Source organism: Ambystoma mexicanum, chromosome 10, assembly GCF_040938575.1.
Source record: "Ambystoma mexicanum isolate Mex_15411 chromosome 10, UKY_AmexF1_1, whole genome shotgun sequence".
Taxonomy (NCBI): domain Eukaryota; kingdom Metazoa; phylum Chordata; class Amphibia; order Caudata; family Ambystomatidae; genus Ambystoma; species Ambystoma mexicanum.
This window is the reverse complement of record NC_090932.1, coordinates 103877964-103894969: the sequence shown is the minus strand read 5'-3', so window position 1 is coordinate 103894969 and position 17006 is coordinate 103877964.

Here is a 17006-nt window from a genome sequence, read left to right as displayed (position 1 = left end):
CATTTCGGAATTAAATTTCCTTCATCAGGGCAGGTCTACAGATCATGTATATGGGTATATAAATTTAACAATAATAAAGAAGACAGTTCATCATGGTACAAAAACCATCACACAATAGTGCAAAAAGACACATGTTATAATATCAATTACATACCATTCAGTCGAAGTCGCAGAAGAGTGTGCAAAAGTAAGTGAATAGGGTAGAAAAATAGAAGAAAAGAGAACAATAAGGCTCTGTATGATGTCCATGGAGAATAGTAAAATGAATGCAGAAAGCATTTTACCTGAGTATGTGAACTTGAATACACGGAGTGTGACGTGGTGCATGTAAAACATGTAAATATCAGAAGCTGCCTGACGTGAATCAGCGCAGAAATCCAGCCGTCAGAAGATTGGCTGCAACCAAAAAGTATGCGAGTTTAAGGGCTGGTGAAGTCTGTGATTGAAAACAGAATTACAACGTTAACCACGCTTACCGTGTGCAACGCGGGGGACAGGAGTTCTCCTCTTGCCGTCTCGTATTCGACTGTGGCTTTCGCATCGAAGCGTTGCCGAGGCAACGCTTCCATTTATTTCCACGTGAACGCAAAGCCGCCCTGGTGGGCGCGCGGTCACAATTGCAAGGCTGCTATGGAGCCAGTAAGCTGATGCTGAGAGGATTCAGACATTTACCTGATCTAATAGATGTAAATGGGAAATAATGGAGTGTAAAAAGGAGAAAAGTAGAGAAAGTAAAATAATGGAAACAGAAGAAATACTCAGTTGTGGATAATGTAAGCCACATCATGAAATAGGAAAGAAGAAAGTATCATGCAAAAGGTAACATTAAGCGCAGTAAAGAACAAAGCCCAAAATACATGATAGTATGAATGAAATGTTCCTACTGTCGCTGGTGACGTCGGCGGCACCAGGAGCAAAGATCACATGGGTGTTGCTGGAAATTATGTACAATCTCATGGTTGCTGATGTTGAACTCATCCATCAACATCAGCAACCCGTTGTGTGTGGTGTCGTCGGGAGACGGCACCAAGGATATGCAACAGTGTCAAATACACGTGATCAGTATTGCTTAAATTGAGTTTTCACATTAGCATATTTAAGACCACTGTTGTATGAGGTGATGTCCGAAGGCGGAACCTTGGGTCCTAGACGCAGTGTCCAGGAAAAACAACAGGATGGTTTAAGGGTTCACAGTCATTTGGTATACAGGATGGCATACACAAGGTAATACTGATAGTTGGAAACCTATTAAACAAAGCAGTATAAATTATAAGAAACAGTGATAATTGATCTCTTTGTTGATTCCATTGGGAGTCAAACTACCAAGTCTATCGATCCAGAAGGTCTCTCTGCGGTTCAACCGCTGGTTCAGGTCCTCGTGCAGACTGTTTCTTGTAAGCACTTCCAAAATAACAAACCTTATCTGAGTCAGGTTGTGTCCATTCTCAACCCAGTGGCGTGCTACAGCCAAGTTGATGTTAGCATTCCGGATGCAAGACCGGTGCTCGTTCCATCTAGTTTTGGCCATTCTTCTGTATTGGCCCACATAGAATTTCCCACATGGGCATTTAATGCCGTATCTGACAACACCAGCAGCTCTGATTCGGAAGCCCAGCGAGACTCAGAAACATCCACGGAACAAATAATAGAAAATTCAAACCAAGCTACCGGTCCTGCAGCACAAACACCTTCTTCCTCGGCTTTTTTAGGTGCCCGCCCAAAAGAACCCGCAGGGGGAGGAGGAAACCGAAAGAACAAACCTCAAACAAGACTCCAGTTAAGGAAAACTTAGTCATTAACATATCCAGTCGACCACTAAGCAGATCAGAGGAGGACACGTTGCAAAAAGGCCTTCGTTTTGTACCAACCTTTGGGACCACTCTTTTCGATACAAAGATTGAACTCTATAAGTTTATCAGAAAACTGAAACTTAAGATCTTTTTTGAAGAATTAGAAGTCCAAGACAAACCAGCAGAGGGGCCCGATTTCCAGGAATTCAGAGAAAAAAGCGGGTTTGTTCCACCCATTACAGTCCCGTCCATCGACATCTTTCAAAAGTTAGTGACCCGCGACTTAGAAAGGATCAGTTACAAAACTCCTCCACACAAGAATTTGAAACCCCACGAAATGAGATTAATTAAAGATCTATACAGTGATAAAAATGTAACCATTCGCCCAGCCGACAAAGGAGGCTCATTGGTTATTCAAGATACAGTTGATTATGACACAGAATGCACCAGACAACTCCAGGATAGGACAGTGTATGCCACCTTGGACTGTGATCCAACTGCTGCAATTAAACAGAACCTGAAGATTCTACTGGACAAAGCTCTCGAACTTGAATGGATCAATGAACATACTCATAGGTTTTTGTCCAACAACCACCCCAGAATTCCGAACTTCTATACATTACCTAAGATTCATAAAGACACCCGCAAACCACCAGGAAGACCCATTGTTGCAGGCATGGAGAGCATCAACTAACCACTGGGTATCTACATTGATTTCTTCTTACAGCCTCTTATCCAAAACACCTCCACATACACCCGTGATGCAACCCATTTCCTTGAAAAACTCAATTCTATAACCCCACAACAGGATGACTTGAAGTTTACCATAGATGTGAAAAGTCTTTACACATCGATACCTCATGACCTTGGGATCGAATCAGTTGAATGGCTACTACTACAAACATCTGAAATCCGTGCACAGAAAGAGTTCATACTGGCCCTTTTACAGTTCATTTCAGAAAACTCTTATTTCCAATACCGCAATCAGTTCTATCTACAGACATCAGGGACATCAATGGGGGCCACTATGGTACCTACATATGCCAACTGCTTTATGCACAAGTTTGAAAAGGACAACATTCTCAACAAACAGGTTTGGAATAAGGACATACACTTATGGACCCGCTACATAGATGACATTTTTGGTGTGTGGAGAGGTACGAGGGTAGCTTTTGACAGTTTCTTTGAATATCTCAACAACATAGACCAACGCATTCAGTTTACGAGGGAAATTACGCACGACACTATCACCTTTCTGGATGTTCTCATCAAAAAGGAAACAACAAGATACAGCACTTCTCTATTTCGCAAACCTACTGACCGCAATAACCTCTTACATCGTTTAAGTTTCCACCAGCCTAGTCTGCTCAGGAATCTCCCATACAGTCAACTATTACGGGTAAAGAAAATCATCAGCGACGCTGAAGACTGTTTAGCCCAACAACTGATTATGAAAGAAAATATTTTGGCACGAGGTTACAAACAAGAGGAACTTGACTCAGCGTCAGCTAGGGTGAGCATCCTGGCACGTGAAACCCTAATATCTACTCAAAACCCCAAGAACAAGAGAGAACTTAAGACACCTGTATTTGTATCCAAATTTTCTATACAGAGTAACAAAATCAAAAAAACCATCAGTAAACACTGGGGGATCCTGAAGAATGACACCAGGGTTCAAAGTTTATTCAGTGAACTACCAGTGTTTGCTTATCAGCGCAGCAGGAATTTAAGAGATGAATTGGTACAGACAAGACCACCTCTCAAGGCACCTTTAACTCAACGCACTGGTACGTTTCCATGCCTTCACTGCATTCATGGTAACTCAATAATCAAGGGGAATGCCATTAATCATCCGAGAACAGGGAAAAAGATTCTGCTCAAAACCTATGGAACTTGTGATAGCACCAATGTCATCTACGGCATTAAATGCCCATGTGGGAAATACTATGTGGGCCAATCCACAAGAATGGCCAAAACTAGATGGAACGAGCACCGGTCTTGCATCCGGAATGCTAACATCAACTCGGCTGTAGCACACCACTGGGTTGAGAATGGACACAACCTAACTCAGATAAGGTTTGTTATTTTGGAAGCGCTTACAAGAAACAGTCCGCACGAGGACCTGAACCAGCGGTTGAACCGCAGAGAGACCTTCTGGATCGATAGACTTGGTAGTTTGACTCCCAATGGAATCAACAAAGAGATCAATTATCACTGTTTCTTATAATTTATACTGCTTTGTTTAATAGGTTTCCAACTATCAGTATTACCTTGTGTATGCCATCTTGTATACCAAATGACTGTGAACCCTTAAGCCATCCTGTTGTTTTTCCTGGACACTGCGTCTAGGACCCAAGGTGCCGCCTTCGGACGTCACCTCATACAACAGTGGTCTTAAATATGCTAATGTGAAAACTCAATTTAAGCAATACTGATCACGTGTATTTGACACTGTTGCATATCCCTGGTGCCGTCTCCCGACGACACCACACACAACGGGTTGCTGATGTTGATGGATGAGTTCAACATCAGCAACCATGAGATTGTACATAATTTCCAGCAACACCCATGTGATCTTTGTTCCTGGTGCCGCCGCCGTCACCAGCGACAGTAGGAACATTTCATTCATACTATCATGTATTTTGGGCGTGGTTCTTTACTGCGCTTAATGTTACCTTTTGCATGATACTTTCTTCTTTCCTATTTCATGATGTGGCTTACATTATCCACAACTGAGTATTTCTTCTGTTTCCATTCTTTTACCTTATCTACTTTTCTCCTTTTTACACTCCATTATTTCCCATTTACATCTATTAGATCAGGTAAATGTCTGAATCCTCTCAGCATCAGCTTACTGGCTCCATAGCAGCCTTGCAATTGTGACCGCGCGCCCACCAGGGCGGCTTTGCGGTCACGTGGTAATAAATGGAAGCGTTGCCTCGGCAACGCTTGGATGCGAAAGCCACAGTCGAATACGAGACAGCAAGAGGAGAACTCCTGTCCCCCGCGTTGCACACGGTAAGCGCGGTTAATGTTGTAATTCTGTTTTCAATCACGGACTTCACCGGCCCTTAAACTCGCATGCTTTTTGGTTGCAGCCAATCTTCTGACGGCTGGATTTCTGAGCTGATTCACGTCAGGCAGCTCCTGATATTTACCTGTTTTACATGCACCATGCAACACTCCGTGTATTCAAGTTCACATACTCAGGTAAAATGCTTTCTGCATTCATTTTACTATTCTCCACGGATATCATACAGAGCCTTATTGTTCTCTTTTCTTCTATTTTTCTACCCAATTCTCTTACTTCTGCACCCTCTTCTGCGACTTCGACTGAATGGTATGTAATTGATATTATAACATGTGTCTTTTTGCACTATTGTGTGATGGTTTTTGTACCATGATGAACTGTCTTCTTTATTATTGTTAAATTTATATACCTATATACATGGCCTGTAGACCTGCCCTGATGAAGGAAATTTAATTCCGAAATGCATTGGCAATTTGTTGGTCTGATTGAAAAAGCGAGTGTGGCGATTTCTTCCTCACTAAGAAAGCATTAGTGATTTCTCATTTTTGTATGAGACTTATTTTTTTGACAGAATTCTTGTGGATAAAACCATCTTGAAAAACAATTGAATCTTAATATTGCTGTTATTTTTTCAATCAAAAGAGAATTTTTTGTTTACTTTGAAGTATATATTTTTTCAAAGAAGTTTTGGACTACTCATACACCCGGATCGGGTCCATTGGAGAGCGGCTGTGTGACCCTGTATTTCACTTGGTCTTCTGCCTCACAAGAAAAGTTCCCCTACCTCATAACAAGCATTGTGCATGCGTCAAGTCTGGCTCATGACAAGAAAAGTTCCCCAACCTCATAACAAGCATTGTGCATTCTTCAAGTCTGGCTCATGACAAGCTTCTTTCTCCTACCTCACAACAAGCATTGCACATTCTTCAAGTCTGGTTCATGACAGGAAATGTTCCCCAACCTCCTAATAAAAATTGAGCATTCTTCAAGTGTGGCTTATGAAAAGAAACATTCCCCTACCTCATAACAAGCATTGTGCATTCTTCAAGTCTGGCTTATGACAAGAAAAGTTGCCCTACCTCATAACAAGCATTGCGCATTCTTCAAGTCTGGCTCATGACTAGAAACATTATCTTGCTTCATAGCAAGCATTGCACATTCTTCAAGTCTGCCTTATGACAAGCTTCTTTCCCATACCTCATAATAAGCATTGTGCATTCTTCAAGTCTGGCTTGTGATAAGCTTCTTTCCCATGCCTCAGAGTAAGCATTGTGCATTCTTCAAGTCTGGCTCATGACAAGAAATGGTCCGCTACCGCATAACAAGCATTGTGCATTCTTCAATTCTGGCTCATAACTAGAAACATTCTCTTGCCTCATAACAAGCATAGTGCATTCTTCAAGTCTGGCTCATGACAAGAAAAGTTCCCCTACCTCATAGCAAGCATTATGCATTCTTTAAGCCTGGATCATGACAAGAAATGTTCCCCTACCTCATAACAAGCATTGTGCATTCTTCAAGTCTGTCTCATGACAGGAAAAGTTCCTGAACCTCATAACAAGCATTGTGCATTCTTCAAGTCTGGCTCATGACAAGAAAAGTTCCCAAACCTCCTTACAAGAATTGCGCATTCTTCAAGTCTGGCTCATGTCAAGAAACTTTACCCTACCTCATAACAAGCATTGTGCATTCTTCAAGTCTGGCTCATGACAAGAAAAGTACCCCTACCTCATAAAAAGCATTGTGCATTCTTCAAGTCCGGCTCATGACAAGTAACGTTCCCCTACCTCATAACAAGCATTGTGCATTCTTCAAGTCTGGCTCATGACTAGAAACGTTCTCTTGCCTCATAACAAGCATTGTGCATTTTTCAAGTCTGTCTCATGACAAGAAAAGTTCCCTTATGTCATAGCAAGAATTGTGCATTCTTCAAGTGTGGCTCATGACAAGAAATGTTCCCGAACCTCATAACAAGCATTGCGCATTCTTCAAGTCTGGCTCATGACAAGAAAAGTTCCCCTACCGCATAACAAGCACTGTGCATTCTTCAAGTCTGGCTCATGACAAGAAACGTTCCCCTACCTCATAACAAGCATTGTGCATTCTTCAAGTCTGGCTCATGACAAGAAGCTTTCCCCTACCTCATAACAAGCATTGTGCATTCTTCAAGTCTGACTCATGACAAGAAAAGTTCCCAAACCTCCTAACAAGCATTGCACATTCTTCAAGTGTGGCCTATGACAAGAAACATTCCCCTGCCTCATAACAAGCATTGCACATTCTTCACGCCTGGCACATGACAGAATCGTTCCCCTACCTCATAACAAGCAGTGCACATTCTTGAAGTCTGACTCATGACTAGAAACATTCTCTTGCCTCATAACAAGCATTGTGCATTCTTCAAGTCTGGCTCATGACAAGAAAAGTTCCCTTACCTCATAACAAGCATTGTGCATTCTTCAAGTCTGGCTCATGACAAGAAAAGTTCCCCAACCTCATAACAAGCATTACGCATTCTTCAAGTCTGACTCATGACAAGAAAAGTTCCCCTACCTCGTAACAAGCATTGTGCATGCGTCAAGTCTGGCTCATGACAAGAAACGTTCCCCTACCTCATAACAAGCATTGTGCATTCTTCAAGTCTGGCTCATGACAAGAAAAGTTCCCAAACCTCCTAACAAGCATTGCGCATTCTTCAAGACTGGCCTATGACAAGCTTATTTCTCCTACCTCACAACAAGCATTGCACATTCTTCAAGTCTGGTTCATGACAAGAAATGTTCCCCAACCTCCTAACAAACATTGAGCATTCTTCAAGTCTGGCTTATGAAAAGAAAAGTTCCCCTACCTCATAACAAGCATTGTACATTCTTCAAGTCTGGCTTATGACAAGAAAAGTTGCCCTACCTCATAACAAGCATTGCGCATTCTTCAAGCCTGGCTCATGACAAGAAACGTCCCCCTACCTCATAACAAGCATTGTGCATTCTTCAAGTCTGGCTCATGACAAGAAAAGTACCCCTACCTCATAACAAGCATTGTGCATCCTTCAAGTCCGGCTCATGACAAGTATCGTTCCCCTACCTCATAACAAGCATTGTGCATTCTTCAAGTCTGGCTCATGTCAAGAAACTTCCCCCTACCTCATAACAAGCATTGGGCATTCTTCAAGTCTGGCTCATGACAAGAACAGTACCCCTACCTCATAACAAGCATTGTGCATTCTTCAAGTCCGGCTCATGACAAGTACAGTTCCCCTACCTCATAACAAGCATTGTGCATTCTTCAAGTCTGGCTCATGACTAGAAACGTTCTCTTGCATCATAACAAGCATTGTGCATTTTTCAAGTCTGTCTCATGACAAGAAAAGTTCCCTTATGTCATAACAAGAATTGTGCATTCTTCAAGTCTGGCTCATGACAAGAAAAGTTCCCGAACCTCATAACAAGCATTGCGCATTCTTCAAGTCTGGCTCATGACAAGAAAGGTTCCCCTACCGCATAACAAGCATTGTACATTCTTCAAGTCTGGCTCATGACAAGAAACTTTCCCCTACCTCATAACAAGCATTCTGCATTCTTCAAGTCTGACTCATGACAAGAAACGTTCCCCTACCTCATAACAAGTATTGTGCATTCTTCAAGTCTGACTCATGACAAGAAAAGTTCCCAAACCTCCTAACAAGCATTGTACATTCTTCAAGTGTGGCCTATGACGATAAAACATTCCCCTACTTCATAACAAGCATTGCACATTCTTCAAGTCTGGCTCATAACACGAAATATTCCCCAACCTCCTAACAAGCATTGTGCATTCTTCAAGTCTGGCTCATGACAAGAAATGTTCCCAAGCCTCCTTACAATAATTGTGCATTCTTAAAGTCTGGCTCATGTCAAGAAACTTTCCCCTACCTCATAACAAGCATTGTGCATTCTTCAAGTCTTGCTCATGACAAGAAAGGTTCCCCTACTTCATAACAAGCATTGTGCATTCTTCAAGTCCGTCTCATGGCAAGTAACGTTCCCCTACCTCATAACAAGCATTGCGCATTTTTCAAGTCTGGCTCATGACTAGAAACGTTCTCTTGCCTCATGTGCATTTTTCAACCTCATAACAAGCATTGTGCATTCTTCAAGTCTGGCTCATGACAAGAAAAGTTCCCCTCCCTCATAAGAAGCAATTTGCATTCTTCAAGTCTGACTTTTGACAAACTACTTTCCCCTACTTCAGAAGAAGCATTGTGCATTCTTCAAGTCTGGCTTATGACAAGCTACTTTCTCATACCTCATAACAAGCATTGTGCATTCTTCAAGCCTGGCTCATGACAAGAAACGTTCCCCGGGCTCATAACATGCATTGTGCACTCTTCAAGTATTGCTCATGACAACCTACTTTCCCTTACCTCATAACAAGCATTGTGCAGTTTTCAAGTCTAGCTTAAGACAAGCTTCTTTCTCATAACAATCATTGTGCATTCTTGAAGTCTGGTTCATGACAAGCTACTTTCTCATAGCTTATAACACGCATTGCGCATTCTTCAAGTCTTGCTTATAACAAGCTACTTTCCCTTACCTCAAAACAAGCATTGTTAATTCTTCAAGTTTGGCTTATGACAATCTACTTTCCCCTACCTCATAACATGCATTGTGCATTTCTCTAGTCTAGTTTATGACAAACTTCTTCCTCATAACAACATTGTGGTACCATCAATGGTGAACCATGGCTTATAACAAGCATTGTGCATTCTTCAAGTCTGGTTTATAACAATCTACTTTCCCCTTCCTTAATAACAAGCATTGTGAATTATTCAAGTTTGGCTTATGACAAGCTACTTTCTCCTACCTCATAACATGCACTGTGCATTCTTCAAATTTGGCTTATGACAAGCTACTTTCCCCTACCTCATAACAAGCATTGTGCATTTCTCAAGTCTAGCTTATGACAAGCTTCTTTCTTATTCATTTTTATTTTAATTTTATTGCATTTGTTATACGCCCAGACCCTGAGGTATCACGGCGTAGTTACAGACAGTTGAAGCTTACATTCATATAGTTATTCGACAATGCTTAGTTGAAGTCAGTTCAAAATTACATACTAGACAGTTGTGGGCAGCTGGGCCCGGAAGCAAGTAAGAGCCAGAGGAAGATGCGAGAAAACTGGTGAGACTCTTCTTGTTTGATGTTTGTTGGGAGAGCATTCCAGTGTTTTGGGGCTAGCACTTTGAAATTGCTGCCCCCGGCTCTTGTGATTTTGAATCTGGGTATAGCAAGGAGATGACTTTTGCTGGATCTGAGCTGTCTGGAGGGAGCTTTGTATGTAACTGTGTTGTTGAGATATTTAGGAGATTTAGTGGCAATGCATTTGTGTGCAATGCATAAGGTTTTGAAAATAATTCTTGCCTTGATTGGAAGCCAATGGTTATTTTTCCTGATGGTCGAGATGTGTTCGTTCTTTTTTATTCCCAGTGTTGCTCGGAGTGCTTTATTCTGCATGAGTTGGATTTTGGTCAGATTAGCATTGGAGGTACCTAGTAGGAGTACATTACAATAGTCCAATTTCGAGAGTACTAGGGCTCTTGCAAGTGTAATGCAGTTTTTAGGTGTGCAGAATTTACGGCTTAATGAGATGAGCTTGGTGGTGTAAAATGTAGCAGAGGAGAGGGCGTTAACTTGTTTGGTCATGGATAGGCTGGCATCTAGGTACACGCCTAGCGTTTCTACCTGTTTGAGAACTGGGATCGTGGTACCATCAATGGTGAACCATGGCTTATAACAAGCATTGTGCATTCTTCAAGTCTGGCTCATGACAGGCTACTTTTCCGTAACTTATAACACACACAGTGCATTCTTCAAGTCTGGCTTATGACAAGAAACATTCTCCTACCTCATAACAAGCATTGCACATTCTTCAAGTCTGGTTCATGACTTGCTAATTTCCCGTATATTATAATAAGCATTGTGCATTCTTCAAGTCTGGCTCATGACAAGCTACCTTTCTCTAACTCATAAGAAGCATTGTGCATTCTTCAAGCCTGGCTTATGACAAGCTACTTTCCCCTAGCTCATAAGAAGCATTGTGCATTCTTCAAGTCTGGCTTATGACAAGCTACTTTCTCATACCTCATAACAAGCATTGTGCATTCTTCAAGACTGGCTCATGACAAGAAATGTTCCCGTACCTCATAACATGCATTGTGCATTCTTCAAGTCTGACTTATGACAAGCTACTTTCCCCTACCTCACAAGAAGCATTGTGCATTCTTCAAGTCTGGCTCATGACAAGCCACTTTCCCCTACCTCATAAGAAGCATTGTGAATTCTTCAAGTCTGGCTCATGACAAGCTAATTTCCCTTACATTATAATAAGCATTGTGCATTCTTCAAGTCTGGCTCATGTCAAGCAACTTTTCCCTACCTCATAAGAAGCATTGTGCATTCTTCAAGCCTGGCTTATGACAAGCTACTTTCCCCTAGCTCATAAGAAGCATTGTGCATTCTTCAAGTCTGGCTTATGACAACCTACTTTCTCATACCTCATAACAAGCGTTGTGCATTCCTCAAGTCTGGCTCATGACAAGAAAAGTTCCCGCACCTCATAACATGCATTGTGCATTCTTCAAGTCTGACTTATGACAAGCTACTTTCCCCTACCTTACAAGAAGCATTGTGCATTCTTCAAGTCTGGCTCATGACAAGCTACTTTCCTGTACCCCATAAGAACCATTGCACATTCATCAAGTCTGGCTCATGTCAAGCTACTTTTCTCTACCTCATAAGAGGCATTGTGCATTCTTCAAGCCTGGCTTATGACAAGCTACTTTCCCCTAGCTCATAACAAGGGTTGTGCATTCTTCAAGTCTGGCTCATGACAAGAAACGTCCCCGTACCTCATAACATGCATGGTGCATTTTTCAAGTCTGATTTATGACAAGCTACTTTTCCCTACCTCACAAGAAGCATTGTGCATTCTTCAAGTCTGGCTCATGACAAGCTACTTTACCCTACCTCATAAGAAGCATTGTGCATTCTTCAAGTCTGGCTCATGACAAGCTACTTTACCCTACCTCATAAGAAGCATTGTGCATTCTTCAAGTCTGGCTTATGACAAGCTACTTTCTCATACCTCATTACAAGCATTGTGCATTCTTGAAGCCTGGCTCATAACAAGAAACGTTCCCCGGCCTCATAACATGCATTGTGCACTCTTAAAGTCTGGCTCATGACAAGCTACTTTCCCCTACCTCATAACAAGCATTGTGCAGTTTTCAGGTCTAGCTTATGACAAGCTTCTTTCTCTTAACAAAAATGGTGCCTTCTTCAAGTCTGGTTTATGACAAGATACTTTCTCATAGCGTATAACAAGCATTGTGCATTCTTCAAGTCTGGCTTATGACAAGCTACTTTCCCCTACCTCAAAACAAGCACTGTTAATTCTTCAAGTTTGGCTTATGACAGGCTTCTTTCCCCTACCTCATAACATGCATTGTGCATTCTTCAAATTTGCTTATGACAAGCTACTTTCCCCTACCTCATAACAAGCATTGTGCATTTCTCAAGTTAAGCTTATGACAAGCTTCTTTCTCATAACAAGCATTGTGCATTCTTCAAGTCTGGTTTATGACAAGCTACTTTCTCATAGCTTATAAAAAGCATTGTGCATTCTTCAAGTCTGGCTTATGACAAGCTACTTTCCCCTCCCTCAAAACAAGCATTGTGAATTATTCAAGTTTGGCTTATGACAAGCCACTTTCCCCTACCTCATAACATGCATTGTGCATTCTTCAAATTTGGCTTATGACAAGCTACTTTCCCCTACCTCATGACAATCATTGTGCATTTCTCAAGTCTAGCTTATGACAAACTTCTTTCTTATAACAAGCATTGTGCATTCTTCAAGTCTGGCTCATGACAGGCTACTTTTCCATAACTTATAACACGCACTGTGCATTCTTCAAGTCTGGCTTATGACAAGAAACATTCTCCTACCTCATAAGAAGCATTGTGCATTCTTCAAGTCTGGCTTAGTACAGGCTTCTTTCTCATACCTCATAACAAGCATAGTGCATTCTTCAAGCCTGGCTCATAACAAGAAACGTTCCCCGGCCTCATAACATGCATTGTGCACTCTTCAAGTCTGGCTCATGACTAGCTACTTTCCCCTACCTCAAAACAAGCCTTGTTAATTCTTCAAGTTTGGCTTAGGGCAAGCTACTTTCCCCTACCTCATAACATGCATTGTGCATTCTTCAAATTTGGCTTATGACAAGCTACTTTTCCCTACCTCATAACAAGCATTGTGCATTTCTCAAGTGTAGTTTATGACAATCTTCTTTCTCATAACAAGCATTGTGCATTCATCAAGTCTGGTTTATGACAAGCTACTTTCTCATAGCTTATAACAAGCATTGTGCATTTTTCAAGTCTGGTTTATGATAAGCTACTTTCCCCTTCCTCATAACAAGCATTGTGAATTATTCAAGTTTGGCTTATGACAAGTTAATTTCCCCTACCTCATAACATGCATTGTGCATTCTTCGAATTTGGCTTATGACAAGCTACTTTCCCCTACCTCATAAGAAGCATTGTTCATTCTTCAAGTCTAGCTTATGACAAGCTACTTTCTCATACCTCATAACAAGCATTGTGCATTCTTCAAGCCTGGCTCATGCCTCATAACATGCATTGTGCACTCTTAAAGTCTGGCTCATGACAAGCTACTTTCACCTACCTCATAACAAGCATTGTGCAGTTTTCAGGTCTAGCTTATGACAAGCTTCTTTCTCTTAACAAAAATTGTGCCTTCTTCAAGTCTGGTTTATGACAAGTTACTTTCTCATAGCTTATAACAAGCATTGGGCATTCTTCAAGTCTGGTTTATGACAAGCTACTTTCTCCTACATCAAAACAAGCGCTGTTAATTCTTCAAGTTTGGCTTATGACAGGCTTCTTTCCCCTACCTCATAACATGCATTGTGTATTCTTCAAATTTGGCTTATGACAAGCTACTTTCCCCTACCTCATAACAAGCATTGTGCATTTCTCAAGTTAAGCTTATGACAAGCTTCTTTCTCATAACAAGCATTGTGCATTCTTCAAGTCTGGTTTATGACAAGCTACTTTCTCATAGCGTATAAAAAGCATTGTGCATTCTTCAAGTCTGGCTTATGACAAGCTACTTTCCCCTCCCTCAAAACAAGCATTGTGAATTATTCAAGTTTGGCTTATGACAAGCTACTTTCCCCTACCTCATAACATGCATTGTGCATTCTTCAAATTTGGCTTATGACAAGCTACTTTCAGCTACCTCATAACAATCATTGTGCATTTCTCAGGTCTAGCTTATGACAAACCTCTTTCTTATAACAAGCATTGTGCATTCTTCAAGTCTGGTTTATGACAAGAAACGTTCTCCTACCTCAAAAGAAGCATTGTGCATTCTTCAAGTCTGGCTTAGTACAGGCTACTTTCTCATACCTCATAACAAGCATTGTGCATTCTTCAAGCCTGGCTCATAACAAGAAACGTACCCCGGCCTCATAACATGCATTGTGCACTCTTCAAGTCTGGCTCATGACAAGCTACTTTGCCCTACCTCATAACAAGCATTGTGCAGTTTTCAAGTCTAGCTTATGACAAGGTTCTTTCTCATAACAAGCATTGTGCATTCTTCAAGTCTGGTTTATGACAAGCTACTTTATCATAGTTTATAACAAGCATTGTGCATTCTTCAAGTCTGGCTTATGGCAAGCTACTTTCCCCTACCTCAAAACAAGCCTTGTTAATTCTTCAAGTTTGGCTTAGGACAAGCTACGTTCCCCTACCTCATAACATGCATTGTGCATTCTTCTAATTTGGCTTATGAAAAGCTACTTTTCCCTACCTCATAACAAGCATTGTGCATTTCTCAAGTCTAGTTTATGGCAATCTTCTTTCTCATAACATGCATTGTGCATTCATAAAGTCTGGTTTATGACAAGCTACTTTCTCATAGCTTATAACAAGCATTGTGCATTCTTCAAGTCTGGTTTATGATAAGCTACTTTGCCCTTCCTCATAACAAGCATTGTGAATTATTCAAGTTTGGCTTATGACAAGCTAATTTCCCCTCCCTCATAACATGCATTGTGCATTCTTCAAATTTGGCTTATGACAAGCTACTTTCCCCTACCTCATAACAAGCATTGAGCATTCTTCAAGTCTGGTTTATGTCAAGATTCGGTCTCATAGCTCATAACAAGCATTGTGCATTCTTCAAGCCTGGCTCATAACAAGAAACGTTCCCCTCCCTCATAACATGCATTGTGCATTCTTCAAATTTGGCTTTTGACAAGCTACTTTCCCCTACCTCATAACAAGCATTGAGCATTCTTCAAGTCTGGTTTATGTCAAGATGCGGTCTCATAGCTCATAACAAGCATTGTGCATTCTTCAAGCCTGGCTCATGACAAGCTACTTTCCCCTACCTCATAACAAGCATTGTGCAGTTTTCAGGTGTAGCTTATGACAAGCTTCTTTCTCTTAACAAGAATTGTGCATTCTTCAAGTCTGGTTTATGACAAGCTACTTTCCCCTACCTCATAACAAGCATTGTGCAGTTTTCAGGTGTAGCTTATGACAAGCTTCTTTCTCTTAACAAGCATTGTGCATTCTTCAAGTCTGGCTTATGACAAGCTACTTTCTCATACCTCATAACAAGCGTTGTGCATTCCTCAAGTCTGGCTCATGACAAGAAATGTTCCCGTACCTCATAACATGCATTGTGCATTATTCAAGTCTGACTTATGACAAGCTACTTTCCCCTACCTCACACGAAGCATTGTGCATTCTTCAAGTCTGGCTCATGACAAGCCACTTTCCCCTACCTCATAAGAAGCATTGTGAATTCTTCAAGTCTGGCTCATGACAAGCTAATTTCCCTTACATTATAATAAGCATTGTGCATTCTTCAAGTCTGGCTCATGTCAAGCAACCTTTCCCTACCTCATAAGAAGCATTGTGCATTCTTCAAGTCTGGCTTATGACAAGCTACTTTCTCATACCTCATAACAAGCATTGTGCATTCTTCAAGCCTGGCTCCTAACAAGAAACGTTCCCCGGCCTCATAACATGCATTGTGCACTCTTAAAGTCTGGCTCATGACAAGCTACTTTCCCCTACCTCATAACAAGCATTATGCAGTTTTCAGGTGTAGCTTATGACAAGCTTCTTTCTCTTAACAAGAATTTTGCCTTCTTCAAGTCTGGTTTATCACAAGCTACTTTCTCATAGCTTATAACAAGCATTGTGCATTCTTCAAGTCTGGTTTATGACAAGCTACTTTCTCCTACCTCAAGACAAGCACTGTTAATTCTTCAAGTTTGGCTTATGACAGGCTTCTTTCCCCTACCTCATAACATGCATTGTGCATTCTTCAAATATGGCTTATGACAAGCTACTTTCCCCTACCTCATAACAAGCATTGTGCATTTCTCAAGTTAAGCTTATGACAAGCTTCTTTCTCATAACAAGCATTGTGCATTCTTCAAGTCTGGTTTATAACAAGCTACTTTCTCATAGCTTATAAAAAAGCATTGTGCATTCTTCAAGTCTGGCTTATGACAAGCTACTTTCCCCTCCCTCAAAACAAGCATTGTGAATTATTCAAGTTTGGCTTATGACAAGCTACTTTCCCCTACCTCATAACATGCATTGTGCATTCTTCAAATTTGGCTTATGACAAGCTACTTTCCGCTACCTCATAACAATCATTGTGTATTTCTCAAGTCTAGCTTATGACAAACTTCTTTCTTATAACAAGCATTGTGCATTCTTCAAGTCTGGCTCATGACAGGCTACTTTTCCATAACTTATAACACGCACTGTGCATTCTTCAAGTCTGGCTTATGACAAGAAACGTTCTCCTACCTCATAAGAAGCATTGTGCATTCTTGAGGTCTGGCTTAGTACAGGCTACTTTCTCATACCTCATAACAAGCATTGTGCATTCTTCAAGCCTGGCTCAAACAAGAAACGTTCCCCGGCCTCATAACATGCATTGTGCACTCTTCAAGTCTGGCTCATGACAAGCTACTTTCCCCTACCTCATAACAAGCATTGTGCAGTTTTCAAGTCTATCTTATGACAAGGTTCTTTCTCATAACAAGCATTGTGCATTCTTCAAGTCTGGTTTATGACAAGCTACTTTCT